This window comes from Choloepus didactylus, chromosome 14, assembly GCF_015220235.1.
Source record: "Choloepus didactylus isolate mChoDid1 chromosome 14, mChoDid1.pri, whole genome shotgun sequence".
In the NCBI taxonomy this organism is placed as follows: domain Eukaryota; kingdom Metazoa; phylum Chordata; class Mammalia; order Pilosa; family Megalonychidae; genus Choloepus; species Choloepus didactylus.
This window is the reverse complement of record NC_051320.1, coordinates 54,829,489-54,844,301: the sequence shown is the minus strand read 5'-3', so window position 1 is coordinate 54,844,301 and position 14,813 is coordinate 54,829,489. Positions and strand designations below refer to the sequence as shown.

Below are 14,813 nucleotides of genomic sequence, written 5' to 3'. Positions count from 1 at the left end.
TTTTTTAAGTTAAATGAAAATCCTCTGAATTAATTTCTACCCAGAGAAGCCATAGCATCTACTTTATTCAGGAAAAGGAACAGAGAAATAGGAATATTACCAACTGCACTACTGGCAATGAATAAGTAACAATTTCTAAACTGCCCCAATCTGCAAAAGAAGTCAATTCCCTGTAGTGTCCTTAATTAAGATAAGGTCTCTACTTAGGCAATTCTACAATAATGTAAAATGTTAAGGCCTAACTTTCCTTGACCACCATATTATCAGCAATAATAATGATAGTTGCCAAATATTGAGGACCTATTATGTGCCAGCATTATACAAGATGTGTTTTGAACATTACCTCACCTCATTTAATTCTTACAGAAACACAAACACTGAAAGATAGGTGTGGGGAAACTCTGTTGGTTGCCTATATATTAGCTATTTCTTCCCACCTCTTTTTCCTTGTATCTATCTCCCATAAAAGAGGCTGAAAATGCCAAATGCTTGCTTTCCCAAGATCCTTACCATGAAAGCATGAGCATGTGAACTAGTTCTAACCAACAAATTTGTGAAGAGCTTTGCTAAGGACTTTTAGAAAAGATACCTAGGTTGAAGCTCTTTTACTATGTTGGACTTCATTGTGTGAGAACATGAGGCTTATAACTCCTCAAGCCATCTTGAAAGTTTGGGAGTCAAGAGAACTGCAGTTAGTCCCAACATCTATGAACGAATGAACTATCTATATGGATTTGCTGATTTGTGAGAAGAATAACCCCCTACACTATAAACTATTTTTAGTCAGGTTTCTGTTGCAGCAGAAAGTAGTTATTTTCTCATTTTATAGTTGAGAAACTGAGCACCACATAAGTTAAATAATCTGTACCAAAAATTGATAGAAAATAAATAGCAGAGCAGGATTTGAACTCAGATTTTGCAGATATTCTTTCTACTGTAACGTGCAGGATTCATTTTCAGTAAACACATCCTGTCACTCATTCTAATGATGAAAATTTGGTCTCACGTCCATCATTACAATTGCTTCTGAAGTGTTGCTTTCTCCATGAAACTCCGATTAATTGATCAGAAATTAACAAATGCTATGCACTAATATATTAAATGGGATTTTAATAATAATTGCACATAGGTAATTAACAGCTATCAGTTATGTGCACCAAATGTGGGGGGTTATTATATAAGTAACCAGAGGAAAAAAATTATATAATCACCAGAGGAAAAAAATTATGAGTTGTATGTGAATGAGGATATTTTAACATACCAAAACACTTGAGAAATCAATTTGTTTAGACAACTACCAAGAATACCAGGACATTTATGCTTGGGCTTATTTCTAGACTCTCAATTCTATTCCATTGGTCTGTATGTCTATCATTAACACCAATACCAGACTATTTTCTTTATTGTATTTTTGTAGTAAATTTTCAAATCAGGAAATATAAGTCCTATCTTATTTTCCAATCTTGTTTTGGCTATTCAGGGTCCCTTATAGTTCCATATGAATTTGAGGTTTGGCTTTTCCACTTCTGGAGGAAAAAAAAAGCCACTGGAATTTTGATAAGGACTGCATCAAATTCATAGGTTGCTTTCAGGAGTATTGACAAAATTAAGTCTTCTAATCCATGAACATGGGATGTCTTTCCATTTATTTATGTCCACCTTAGTTTCTTTCAACATGTTTTGTAGTTTTCAATGTACAAATTTCTCACCATAAGTGTATTCCTAGGTACTTTGATGCTACTGTAAATGGAACTGTTTCCTTAATTTCCTTTTCAGATTGTTCACTGCTCGTATATAGAAACAAAACTGACCTTTTTCATGTTGATTCTCTACCTGGAAACTGTGCTGAATTCCTGTATCATCGCTAGTAGTGTTTGCATTGACTCTATGGGATTTTCTAGATGTAGAATCAAGTCATCTGCAAACAAAGATCATTTTACTTATTTACAATTTGAATGTCTTTGATATCTTATTCCTGCTCTGGCTAGGACTTACAGTACAGTATTAACAGCAGTGGTGAAAGCAAGCACCCTCCTCTTCTTCCTGATCTTAGGGGAAAAGCTTTGAGTCTTTCACCATTGAGCATATTAGCTGTGGGTCTTTCATACATGTTGTTTATCAGGTTAAAAATTCCCTTCTATTCCTAGTTTGCTGAGTGTTTTAATCAGGCACTGGTGCTGAATTTTGTCAAATGCCTTTTCTGTGTCTATTGAGATGATCACATTTTTTTTTTATTAATCTGATGTACTTCATAGATTTATTTTCTTATGTTGACCCAACCTTGCATTCCTGGGATAAATCCCACTTGATCATGGTGTACGATCCTTTCAGTGTGCTGTTGAATTCATTTGCTAGTATTTCATTGATTTTTAACAAGCCTGCCAAAATAAAAAAAAAAAAAAATCAATGGAGAAAACTAGTCTCTTTAAAAAAATACTGCTGGGACAATAGGATAACCATATGAAAAAAAATGAAGTTGGACCCCTACCCCATGTCATATACAAAAATTAATTCAAAACTGATCAACAACCTAAATATAAGAGCGAAAACCATAAATGGGGGATAATAAAGAAAAAAAAATGGATGCATGAATACTAGAGCAGAATAGAAAAAAAGCCCCACTGGTTCGCATCTAAAACCTAAAACAAATTTGGAAAATATGTATTTATCTTTTAAACTTCTCTTTAGTTATTGCTTATTTGTGGAAAAATGTTCAGTGTTTATATAACAAGATTATAAGCTGCTTGTTCTCTCAGAGCTAAAGATGGCAGGGATGAAAACTACAGGTGCTGGTGTACATAGGTGGGACCACTGCAAATCTTTATGAACTAATGTAATTTATAATGCTTCATGGTGTGCATCAACCAATTACAGAGCTTTGCTGAAAAGAGTGACTGCACATTCCAAAAGTTTAGCCAATCTTACTGCCTATAAATACTCTATAATTCTTAGAGAACAAAAGGTGAAAACTACTAAGAAATATTACTTAGGAAGTTCTTAAAAAAAACAATATAGCCATCTAAAAACAAATTTTGGTTTCCTTATCATTCACAAGGAAAAGCTAGAAAATTATTCCCATGTCCCTGAAAATAATTTTTCATAACCAAGTCACAAATTTCATATACTGTACAATGTTTACAGTAATAATCTCTTACATCATGAGAATATTAGTCTCCAATCCCTGAATCATTAAAGAAATGTTTGCAAGAATACTTTTAGCTTCTTTATCTGGTCAAAGCAGTGAAAGCTAAGTAGTGTCTGTACAAACCAATCATTTCACCAGCAGTTTTATATTTCTTTAAAGCCTCATATAAAAAGCACCTGCCTCAAGTGAGTAATGGAGTTTTATATTCATTGCACTTAGGAACAGTGTATGTAACCTATTCTGTTTTCCTCCCTTGTGGAATATATTTCAGCTTATATTCCACAACACATTACCGATGCATATAAAGACTCTCTGATCAGCCATTTGGAGTGCAGTCGGCAACCTGCCTGAGTGCCTTAATTTTTTTCCCTGCCCTAAATAACATACCCACTTTATTCAACAAGACAAATGGAAAAAAAAAAAAAAAAATCCTTTTAAAATAGTGATCTTACTTTTTTAACTATTTAACACATGTACATGTATTAACCATATCTGGAATACAAACGTGCTGAGATAAAATCTTTGAACAAAATTTGTGCAGTTGATAGATGAAACCAGTTGAAGACATCATGCCAGGGAAATGAAACATAAGCCTATATGGGATACCTTCAGGAATGTTTTCTCTCCTGAGCAACCTACAATTAAAAAAAAATTATTGTGAACACACTAGCAACAAACGCTAAGCTAATTTTGATCCACTAAAGGCCTGGAAGTAAGGCTAAACTACTATTCAAATTGGATAAACCTCATATCTGCCAAACCCCCAAGATATTTTCAAACACAAATATCCAAGACATTGCCAAAATTCCCGAAAAAGAAATAAAGGAAAAATTTTAAAAGAGTAATGATAATAAAAATGTGGTATGCTATTATGTTACCAAGATAGATCTAAAAAACAAATGCTGAAAAGAGTAATGATAATTTAAGGGAATTATAGAAATGGACAAAAATTAGATTTGCAATAATTATAAAATGGCTTGACAATATTGTAAAATATTATATCTATTTTAATATAATATTACAGCTGAATGATTTTTAAAAAAAAAACTGAAACTGCAAAAGGTAAAAGCTCCATGCTGGCCTTTACTGTGCCCTCAAGCTATAACTGAAGTATCAATTAATGAACATATACTTAGACCCAAATATACAAAATTAACTATATTTAGGTTTTGAGGAATTCAAAGAGTAATAAAATATAGTATCTGCCCTCAAACAGCTGACAATCCATTAGACAAGAAGTAAAATAATAACCAACAATCAAGTTGATTTGCTAATAGATTCCATCAAGTACTAACACATGAAATCTAGCAAAATGGAGCTGTGATAATCAGAGCTTCTAATCTAAAGCAGGAGTCGGCAAACTTTTTTCTATAAAAGGACAGAAGGTAAATATTTTAGACTTTGCCAGCTTTAAGGTCTCTGTTGCAAATATTCACCTTTGCCATTGTAGTCCAAGAGCAGCTACAGACAATAACTGAAAGAGTAAACATGGCTGTGTTCCAATGAAACTTCATTTACAAAAACAGGCATTGGGCTGGATTTGGCCATAATTTGCCAATCTTTGTTCTACAGCAATTGTTCTCAACCTGGATCCACGTTAGTTGACACATATATATATATGTATATTTGGTAAGACCAACATCCAAGCCCCACCATAATAGATTGAGAAATAACAGGTCTGGGTGGGGCCTGCATACCAGTTCTAGAGGCAAAGCAGTTGTGATATAAGAAAACTGCAAGCCCTAAAGTTCAGATTTGGGTTCTTGCACCCATCTAGCTTTGGTCCAAGAATGGAGAGTCCAAGAATGGAGAGTCAGTCTAGAGACCAGGAGACTTATACCAACAGAATAATCTGGCATTAAAAAAAAAAAAAATGGTATTTGAAAACTAACTAAAATAAAGAATAATTTCTCCATGTTAGGAAAACTAAAATAAGATAAATGAAAATACTCATAACCCTTCATTTCAACTATACTCAAAAAGTAAATCAGAATTGTTCTACTTCTAAGATCAAGGTATTGAGGAGGAAGGATTGTTATCACAAAGGAAAATCAGCAAAGTGGTCTGTCTGAAATTTACAGAACCAATTATAAATTAAGATTAGTTACTGTATTCTTACAGTGTTCAAAGCACAGTGACAAATGCTTAGGGAGCAGCTAGAAATAAGAAAAGCACATTCCCTCTCCTTGGGATGTTTAAATTACGGCAGAACACACTGTAGCTAATGTTTGTCAAACTTTTTAAGTGCAAGGCATCCTGCAAAATGCTTTATATAATTATTTTTTCTGAAATACAAAAAAAAAATGTGTTAGATAAATATTACTAACATCACTGAAAAGCTGAAGATTTGAGAGGTTGAGTAACTTGTCCAAGTTCATGCAATATGACAGACCTGGGACTTGAATCCAGTTTAACATTGAAGACTTTGTTCTTAAACACTGTTACAGAGATTCATTATCTATTGAAAACAATTACAACATTAAATTGATAATGAAACGAGAGAAAGAACAAAGGAGACAGAAAACAAGACAGAATAAACCACATTCACTTATAGTTGTTCTCTATATCACAGACATAAGCTCTGGAAGAAACACACACACACACACACACACACACACACACACACACGAAGGTATATTTGAAATCTATATAAATGGATATACATCTTCTTCAGTTAGTATTCTATGAGGTACTCATAAAACTAATGTAATACAGTCCTTATTCCTCTTTAGCTTAGTGAGCATGTACTTATATGGATTAATTATAACCAGTAATAATCAGCTGATTCAGCTCTCCCAATATACTTTATCAATTTTGAGATATATGAAGTAAATAATACTTTTCTTTTAATGCTATAGTGGAACAATCTTCTTAAATGTAACTATCTTACAGACAGATTTAGTTGTCTTTCAAAGTCACATACATTCCAGTAACTCCAAGGAAAACAAAATATGAGGAAAACTTATTTAAATGCATGGGGCCTGGAAAAATTGTTTCTCCATATGAATTTTTGTTCTAGAACCATAGTAGATCCTTATGTGCTGAAAAGTGTGATATGACTAGCATCCACTACTTCTAAAATTCTGTATTAATAACACTTCAAGGAAAACACTAAATGATATTTGAAAAGAACAAATTCCAATATTCATCAAATAAAAATTAACTCTTGAAACCAAAATATTTATTATAAAAATTGTACCATTCAAGTTTCATTGTCTTTTAATATCAGTGATTCTTAATGCAACTTGAAACGTTTATAATCTCCTACATTTCAAGGCTTATTTTATAACTTGGCTTAATTTGTGAGAAAATAGGTTATACGAATGTCAATTGTACTTCTTTGGAAAGACAAACGTAAACCTATTTAGTGATCTGATTTTCTCTTTCATCTTGTCTCTAGTTTCTGTGTAGATTTATAATGTTCATTGTTTCCAATTTTAACAAATCACCTAATGGCAGAAAGGAAAATATGTTAACCTTGGAATTATTTGCAGTTGGAGAAATCCCTTTTGTCTGGCCTATGCAGGGCCTGCAATCTGTTTTAAACACAGATTGTCTGTCTTTCGTCTGACAGCCACCAAGCTGCACAAATTGCTTTCTGCCTGTTCACCTGTTTGCAGCTGCATCTGTAAGCTAAAGATTCTGCAGTCTGACCTGAGCAACCACTTCAGGATTGATGACATGTGCTGCTGATAAAGTGAGCAATTTGAAGAAATTACTGGCTATAGTTATTGAAAGACATCTGTGCAAGAGCTGAGAACTAGAAGCCTTCAATCATGTGCTTGCAACCTGCAGTGGCGGCAGTGGTGTTTGAAGTGATACCCTACTAAAGGCAGTTTGCCATGGCACTAAATAACCAAGTAAAGTATGGAACATAATCTCTCGAATGAGTAATAAAAGTTTGTGTGTTTTAGCTGTTAAAATTTGAGGTTTGTCTTTTCTTTAAAATATTCTTTGAGAAACAGTGCAGGACAACAATTAAGCTTTCCTGTTTCCATCCTTGTATCAGCCAACTCTACATATAGCTCTTATTTTCCATGTAAAGAACTTATTTCAAATTGCTTTTACTACCACTGCTATCAAAAATAGTGAACACTTATTGATCACCTTCTACATACTCCAAACCCTGACCTTAGGAAGAGCTTTATGTCTAAGATCTCATTATTCCATTTCTCTGGTGGAAAAACTAACCTAAAGTTCCAGCAAATTAGCCTAATGTCACACAACTGGGAGTAACAGAGCTAGAGTTTGTCTCTTGATTGAGAGCTCATTTAACTACATCACACTGAATTTCTTCTCTAGCTTTTTGAATCTACTGTTCTCATAATGTATTTCTGGTGTGTGATTAATTGTACATTTTGCCAGAACTACTTTATCCCTCAGGTAAGCCATTTGTACATCCTGATGTGGTTTCTGTTCCACTTTTCAGTCACCTTATATAAAATGCATTCCAAATCAAGCTGTCTTCATTAAAAAGAAACCTGATTCAGTCATAATTCACACTTTCAAGGCAAAGGGACAATACTAAAACCTCAGGCCCTTCCCACATTTGCTAAAATCAGATGATAGCAAAAATTCAAGTAAAATTACGCCAGAAATAATAGCAAATACATATCCTTTTATGACAAAATAATGCACCATGCTTACTTTTAAATGAAAAGAAATCAAGCCTAGCTTATTTAAATAAAAATAGCAGCATTATAAAAAATATTTACAAGTCTGATATTATCAATAATAATGAATAATGGATAATTAGTAAGGCATGCAAAATATTAGCATACATATAATCAAAAAAGGAACTGTGATAAAGCAGTTCTACCAGGACAAAGCCAAAACAAAATTACAACCACCAATACCAGAAGGAGAATCAATTAATATATCTAGACGTAAATGTGAAACACACATTAAATGTCTCTAAAATGAAAACCTGGATAAGTTATAGATTGACATATTTGTAACATCACTAATCTTTTACTAAAAAAATTAATATGATTTTGGATAAGCACTTGAACTCCTCCTCTCCAATATTTATAAGCCAGTACAGCTCAGCTAAAAGATAAGATAAAACCCATAAAGAAATTATAGGTAAATTAAAAACAAATATAATCATTTAGGTAACCAGTTCTCATTATGTAGTATCTAAAAATTCTTAATTTATATGCATATTTCAAAATATAGTCTGCACTTAAGTAACAGGAGGAGTATAATCTGCAAATACTAATTTGTAGACCAATTTTCCAAATATCAAAGTATTATTCTTATTTAGGGTCAGCAAACTGAATAAAACTTATTTCTTCATTTGTTTAAAGGGTACATATTAAAAGAAAAAAATTACCTCTTTCAAAAGGTTTTTGAATAAATTTTTTGACTACTTTTATGTTGGCTTTTGGATTTCCATAGACTTGGGAAATATTATCCCTGTAAATTTCTTTCAGAAGAATTTAAATATGTTTAAATGCCCAAAATTCACTATCATTTTCAACTTGTTAATATTAAGCATACTTGAAAAAACAGAAAGGTCAAAGCTTTCAAGTTAAGTAATTATATAAATTTGGCTTCCCCATTTCAGTATTAATAAATTGAATTCAATACAGATCTAACTCTAGCCACAAAAGGGGCTATATATCACTAATGATTATAATAAATCAAACCTTTATTTATGTATCTAATAATGACATAGTAATAATAAAATTCTTATACACATAAGTATAATAGTTCAGAAATACCATCTATGTCACTATCCTCTTTCCTAATCATTTCACAAGTTCATAATTTTAAATCAGCTTTTCTTTGAGAAGACCTAAGTCGTGAGAACATTCTTATGCACCAATTCATAACTTTGACACAAAGTATGTATAAAAAGATTAGACTTTATTTGGTATAAAATCAGTTGGCAGTTTTACATCTTTACATGCAACATAAATACACCAGCTGGCATCTCAAGCACACACACATATGGACTTCAAAACAGAAACTTCCTTATTTGCAGCACTGCCAGGGTAATTTTGTATCCTCTGCATACTACAGCTATTTGTCAGGCCCCTGCAGGTGTGCACTGCACATAAACACACAGCTGTAGTCCAGCAAGCCAAGTGTTCCATCAAACACATAAAGGGAGACCTCAGCAGTTGGATTAGTCATCCCTGCAACAGGTCCAGGGAGAACAATATGGGTTAGTATTTTTGGAAAAAGCATGGGTGGGAAATTTATGATTATGCTAGTCTTACCAAATAACTGGTAGATTGTGTCATTTTTTAAAGAATGCCTACTTATTAAGTTTTTGTTACAGTGGAATTTGTTTTTCAGTTTTAAATATAAACAATAAGGTGGTTTATATATATAAACAAATTAGTTTATTAAGTGCAAAATGTGAAAATGTTCTCAAATTCATTTTCAGTTTTTGGCAGTTGTTGCAATTCTGTGCCTTAGCTATTAATATTTACAAATCACAATTGGTATATTGTAAAGCATTTTACCAGTTCTATATTACATCTTATTATACTTAAAATTCTACTTTTCTATTAATATGCACTTGAGATGAACATGTCAACATAAGCTAATTGTGTCCCAAACTATGAATGATAATATTTAACTATCTAATGTTACATGCTATATTAGACTGTAGACTGTAAACAAATAATATGAAAAAATTTAGTTCTAAAATAGGATATGAAAGTATATTAATCTACAAATGGATAGGAAAATATATTAAATATATGGCACAATCATTTTCCAATCATGCGAAAGCTCCTAAACAAATTAAATGTCACCTTATTAATACTCTTTGAAGTACCTGGTAAGCACTTTGGTTAGTTGATAAATCATGACTACTTTAACCACATCTCCCTCAAAATTTTCCAAGTCCACCTGGCAGATGACAAAACATGAAAGATAACTTGGAAAATGAGCCTGAATGCATTATGCCTAATATAGTAATCTTCAGTGAACTTGAGGTCAAAGAGTTAGTAATCAAGAAACAGCAGTCACTGACATCAGGGGTTCCGTGTCTTCTCATATCTGGGACATATAAAGGCACTTAAAAATTACGTTAGTCTGATACAAATCTCACCCTGCTACATGAAGCCTAACTTTATTAAGTACTACTTGAAGTGAACTGCCAAAATACCATCTAAAGTGGGAAAAGAAAAGGTAAATAAAGGGAAATGAGTGAAAGGTTTATTCTTATTAAAGTCCTTTAAAGTAAATTACCTCATGTTTTCTTTCATTCTTCTATATAACTATAAGCAGGAAATACTTGGAATTCAACCTGGATACCAATATTATTGATGGATCCCTGACATGTGACTCATGGATATTTAAAGCTTCTTAGTAGCCTTAAATGTTCCAGGTTGGATCTGGCTGGGTTTTGGTTCTGAGATTCTTTATCTGCAATTCTGTCTTAAGCATCATCAGTACCTTTTGGCCCAAGACACCATTATCTAGAAAAATGTGAATTGATGAGGATGAGTAAAATATCTTGGTCCTTAATTTCTACAATAGAATACATGCAAAATAAATTTTAATAAACAGTGTGTGTTCCAGCTATTTATTGCTGTGGAACTACTACAAAATTTAATGGCTTAAAACAACAATCTATTTTTAACTCTTACAGCTCTGTGAATTTACTAGACTTATCTGGGTGGTTCTGGTTGGAGTCTCTCTCAATTGGTTGCATTCAGATGGTAGCTGGGGCTGGAACCATCTGAAATCTTAACTAGGCTAGAGATCTAAAATGGATTCATCATTCACATATTGGATACTTCAACTGGGATGGATGGAACACCTGGAGGCCGGATGAGCAACTCTCTCTCTCCTCCTTACCTTAGCCTTTTTTATGTGGTTAGATTGGGCTTCCTCACAATATGTCAGCCTCTGGGAGGTTGGATTTCTTACACGGTGGCTGGCTTCTCCCAGAGCATACATTCCAAGTGATCCAGGCAAAAGATGCAAGGTTTCTTTTAACTTTACCTCAGAAGTCAAAGAGCATCATTTTCACCACATTTTATTCATCAAAAGTAAGTCACAGGGCTAGTCCACAATCAAGGGAAGGGACCTATACAAGGTTAAATACTGGGAAGCATGACTCATGGCCATCTTTGGAGCCTGGCCACCTCAGAATAGTGATAATAAGTTTTTTTACAAAAACCATTATTTTCTATTTTTTCCTAGCAATTAATCTGTTAATGATGTAATATTTTATTTTCATAATTATTTTATTTACTGATATTATTTTGCACGAATTTGATTATAAACTACGATAACAAAGTGAGAACAAGTTATTATAAACATATAATTCTTTGTAGGTTTCACTGACTCTTTAGAAAGTAAATCTATTTGCCAAACTTATTTTAATTCTATTTGTACTTTACAGCATCCAAGTATAAACATCGGAGATTTGCCTAAATCACCAAATGGAATTAATCATTACTTTTAAGGGTTTAAAATAGTCATACCAAATCCTGAAAAGATTGCCGTTTACCTAATAAATCATATCTCAATTGCTTAAAAGTACTTTACTTAATAAATAATCACCTGAACTTTTAAGAGACCTTTTAAAAGAAATGAGTTTGGGGGTGGGATGGAACAAGGATAGCTATACTAAACAGAAATAGCCATCCATCTACACACACATATATGCAAACACAACAAAAAATCATTATGTATTGTAAACAATAGACTGTAGTTAATAGTACAATGATAAAAATGTTCTTTCATAAATTGTAGCAAAAATACTACACTAATGCAAGGTGGTATTTGGAAACTGTATTTTATGCACAAGTTTTCTGTATACCTAACAACTTCTCTAATAATAAAAATCTGTAAAGAAAAAGACCATGAGGGGACATAATAATTTGGTTTATGGAAAGTAAAGGGCAATACGTATACTGCTAAGAGCTAAATTAAAGACTACATTTCCCCTCACCACTAGAAGGAATTTTCTGGGGGTAGTCAAAGGCAAAACTCTCACCATGATTCATTCTTTATATGTTGTTGTTAAATTAATAAAGAATTGGGTCTCACGCCAATCTCCATCTCACCCTTGCCCTATGTTTCCCCATGAGGTAACAAGTAGTAGTTGTTTTATATGCATCCTTCTCAACTTTTCCAAACAAAACTCTCAATTAAATACACACGTGCCCATGCATGCACACACACACATGAATACATACCATCTTCTCTTTAAAAAGAAAAATATTATACATATTGGTCTTCAACTTACTTTTATTTAAACCTATCAAACCCCTATTTATTTTCATAGCTTAATAATATTAAAAGAGCAAAATACTGCATAGCACAGATATGTGCTATATACAACAACATGGATGAATCACACAAACTTTCGGTTGAGAGAAACAAACCAGATACAAAAGAGTATATACTGTATGATTCCATTTATATGCACTTCAAGAATAGGCAAAACTAATCTATAGTGATAGAAATCAGAACAATGATTGAATATGAAGGACATAATTGAGACTGACTGGAAAGGGATACAAAGGAACTTTCTGGCATATGGAAATCTTTGGAATTATTTCTGGTTATAAGGCATAGAATAAGACCATATAACAACAGACCATTTAATATCTTTGCTTCTTATTCTTCAGTTGCAATTAACAAATAACACTCTCCAAATACTAAGCCATTATTATCCACATTTGGAAACATTACAGGAAACCAAGGTCTCAGAGGTCAAGTAATTTAACCAAAATTCTACAGCTAATCAAGTAGCCGCTTACAACACTCAAACATTCTCAGTCTTAACTTCAGAACTATTTTTCCTTTCTCTTTTAATATTTTACTTTCTAAGTTATATTACAAATTTTGCTCAAAATCTTCAGCTGTTTTCACTAGACAAATGAAGTAGGAAAAATTGAGAAATTTATATTTAAAACTTTAAGGCCTTAAAAGAAAGAATATCTATAAATTAAGAACTTCAAATTATTTTGCAAAGTATTCCTCTTGCAGTAAAAATAAACCATAGGTGTCTATAACACAACTGATGTAATAAATTAAAATGAAGCAGATAATTAGAGAAAAGCAATTGGAAAGGTATATTTCAATTTGTTATTACATTGATTATGTATTGATGGCATATTTGTGTGTGATTTTCATTTCATTCTATGTGTTTTCTAGTAATCCCCATATTCTACAATCTTTTTCGGTTGTAAAAAAGTAAGCAAGGTGTTATATATTTTATAAAGGAAATGCATTAAACTGAAATCAGTATTCTGTTTGATCCACAATCCTACATTTTTGATCCATCTTATATAAAGAATGTATATAAAGAATTTATATACAAAAATATGTAAATATTTGCATACAAAGTTATCTGCTGCACCACTATGTGTAATGACAAAGCGGGGGGGTGGTGTCAAAATGTTCATGACTTAATAAATAATGGTACACCAAAACTATGGAATAGTTTACAGCTATTAAGAACAAGTTATATTTATACTACTATTCTGGAACAATAACCATGACATATGACCTCACTGAAATACTCATATATATATAAAAATAATGTAACAAACTAGGTATTTATGTTTATATAAGCATAGATGAAGTGAGGCAGGGAGAGAAGGGATCAAAAAGAGATTAACTTTTACAAAATATTTTTTTACATAAGCATGCATTGCTTCACTTATTAAAATGAACATGTATTACTTTTTTGTATTTTTCTCTTTTCAAGCAGTTTTATTGAGATACATTCACACACCATACAATCCATCCAAAGTAAATAAACAATAGTTCATTGAATCATCATACAGTTGTGCATTCATCACCACAATCAATTTTAGAACATTTTCATTACTCCAAATAAAATTCCCATCCTCCTTATAACCCCATGAACATGTGTCACTTTTTAAACTCAGTAATTTAAAAAAATGTAAAAATGGGAAAAAAAAAAGTAAATGCCTAAGTTTTTCTCTTCTATGAGAAATATATAATCACAGAATAATCAGGATTGTGAAAAACAGTTATTCCCTGACAAAGTCAATTAAGGAAACATACTACTGTATTACAACATTTTTTATTCACCATTCTTAAAACCCCAACTTCACAATTTACCACAGAGATTATTAAGATGTACTTATTATCAGGACTACAACATTGCTGGAATGCCTGAAATATCAATGTAAACTGTACAGTGTAAACATAAGGTATTCAGACTACTGAACATTTTGCAAACTTACTGATTTTTGTCTTTCCATAAACTGCCATAAACAAAACTGCTTATTCTGCAAGTTGGATACTCAAAGGAAGAACATAAAGTTATCTGACTGATCCATAAATGAAATCTTACACATTCAAATAATATTACATTCCGTGAACATAAAAGTATTCCAAATCTATGATAAAATAGACATAACTATTCAAAAGAACTTCAGATTTATTCTTCACTAACAACACCCCACCACCACCACCTTTGAGATTGGATCTAATTTGGAGATATCTTCAAAAGCTATCAGGCCCGAAATCCACTGATTTGGATAAATGAATATATTGGTAATATGCAAATATAATCAACCACTCACTTAATAGAAGATACCATTAATATGTCCCCAAACTGTATAATACAACAAATCCACTGTACATAAAAAGTGTGTCAGTGCTACCACTAAATGGTCAAAAGAGTGAGAGTCAATCACTAGTATCAGAATCACCT

General features: G+C 32.3%; 1 protein-coding gene across 13 annotated transcripts in view; it reads right to left on the bottom strand.

The window, feature by feature from the left end:
* Nucleotides 1-14,813, bottom strand: part of VPS13B (vacuolar protein sorting 13 homolog B) — a 1,017,676-nt gene that overhangs the window by 727,891 nt on the left and 274,972 nt on the right. Inside the window, exons 17-19 of one of the 13 annotated variants that reach the window (XR_005211695.1) lie at nucleotides 3,598-3,780; nucleotides 2,281-2,378; nucleotides 1,812-1,918 (exon numbers count right to left, since the gene is read on the bottom strand). The exons of 10 other annotated variants lie outside the window; for them this stretch is intronic. The gene's annotated coding sequence lies outside the window, so the exon portion shown is untranslated. The remainder of the gene's footprint in view (nucleotides 1-1,811; nucleotides 1,919-2,280; nucleotides 2,379-3,597; nucleotides 3,781-14,813) is intronic. 2 more of the 13 variants (XR_005211697.1, XR_005211696.1) reach the window with 2 other exon arrangements.